Here is a 2,067-nt window from a genome sequence, read left to right on the forward strand (position 1 = left end):
CTTTGCCGCCTCCCTAGTGATTCTGAGTGTCTGTGTTGGTATATGAATGAATCAATTATATCTGGATCATCCATATTGTATTGTATCTGGTTTATCATAAATATATTAAGTAAAACATGAAGTACGCATGTCATCTGGAAGCTACCTGGAGTCTTGAAATCAGGTAATGGTCAGGTCTAAGCACACACCCTTTGCTAAACACTATCATGAGAGGTAGGCTCCCTGCCAGCAGGCCTAATAATGTACCCATCACTTCCTGTTTGCGCCACCAGACTGCTGAATTCTACATGAGTTTTAAGAGCTCCTGTGCACTTCTGAGAATGTTGTGTACTGATCAGATTTCACTGCTTCCATATTTGAAAATACCTTGCATGAGACTGTTAATTTCATTACCTGGTAGAGTGAGGAGACCTTGTCGCTTTGGGACACTACTCTTTTGTTCTCAGATAAGCCTCGAGGTGCAGCCAGTGGCCCTTTAGTCTATAGCAAATACGATTTTTGGACAAGGCCTACTCCATCCCAAGTATTACATTCAGGATTTAGTGTCAGTCTCACAAACAAACACCATCGTACCTATATTAATGTAAGATGATAATTCCATCTCACTTAAATATAGATGAGATGCTTGCTGCTTCACAAGCACGGTTTAGCTATAATAAACCACCTGAATAGAATATAGCCCAGCCTGAATTATATAATTTACCCTAAACTATGAGAATAACGAGGAGCCGTGCAGATGGAGGACGGAAGGGGGCCGGATGAAAGATGGTGCCTGTGTCTTTAACTGATGCACTCCTGGGGCAGGTTGTTATGATAAGCAAATTAATGGCCGCGCGAGGGACATCCGGGTTACTTTGTACAGTGAGCCGTGCCCGAATAGCCTACCGCGCAGTGGGCGACTATCTCTCTCACTGTACTTTTCGGAGTAGATTATGAGCGCGTTCAACATGAAAGGCTAGACTTCTCAGACGTGGCCATTTAAATATATGCTTAATTCCACCTGTGTCTCTCGGGGAGAGACTCGTCTGGTGCGAAATCCACTGGGAGACCGGCCAGTGCGGTCCCCGCGCGCGGCGCGCGCACACTCGGGGGCCCAGTCGTTCTGGTTCTGTAAACTACATGATCACGTCTATGTCGTGTCAGACATTAGTGTGAGATAAGTTCTTTACTCGTGCCTAGGTAGAATGCAAATGTGTTGTCATATCTGGACCGGACCAGTGTGGTTTAGCTTTGTGCTGAAACAGTTAGGGTATTTACTATTAACTTTACTTTTGTTAAATATAAGGTAGCTCGTCAATTCATGAATACACATTATTTTTGTACCTGAAGTAATATCACAGTTCTGGCCCATATGTTTAGATGACAGAGCAATGATCTAGCTTTCATTATGAACTAGGCATCTGTGCAGTTGTGTAGTCGTGTAGCCTAGGCTACTTGAAACAAGTTTGTGTTTTGACTGGGACGTTAATACCTGAAAGCACAGTCAGATGTACCATTATTTTTACATTGTTGTTATGAAATTCACTGCAAGGCTATCACTGGTTCTGTGAGGGAGCTCGAGGCTCTAGGCTCCACTATCATAAACTGCAGTGGTGAGACTCCCGTACATGACAGGTCGAGCACCACACAAAAATAAGTCAATCTTGAGTGTGTTCCTTTAATCGCATCTACTGAATTTCTGGAAATAAATTAGAAATAAAAGCGTCACAGCCCAGAAGGGTCATTCACGCGCACGCATGTTTATCCATTGGAGCAGCGTGAACGCGCCCCCTGCCCGTAGAAGGTGAGCGAGTGTCTGGCGGAGAGGAGGACTCGAGTACGCGACCGCCGGGATCGATCGGATTAAACTCGAATTGAGTGAAATTAACACAAAGGAGAAAGACAGAGTCGGCGAAGACGAGATACCGACACGCCGAACACTATAACACAACTTGAATTTCTTTATTTATAAACGAACCAGGAAGGATTTTACTGGAGATACTAACGGGAGTTAACGTTCATTTGAGAAACCCCGAACTGACCAAGCTTGTTGGGTAAGCGAGCCATGGTTTATTGAATGGTTAGAAC

The sequence above is a fragment of the Borostomias antarcticus genome (assembly GCF_949987555.1).
Source record: "Borostomias antarcticus genome assembly, chromosome: 12".
NCBI lineage: Eukaryota > Metazoa > Chordata > Actinopteri > Stomiiformes > Stomiidae > Borostomias > Borostomias antarcticus.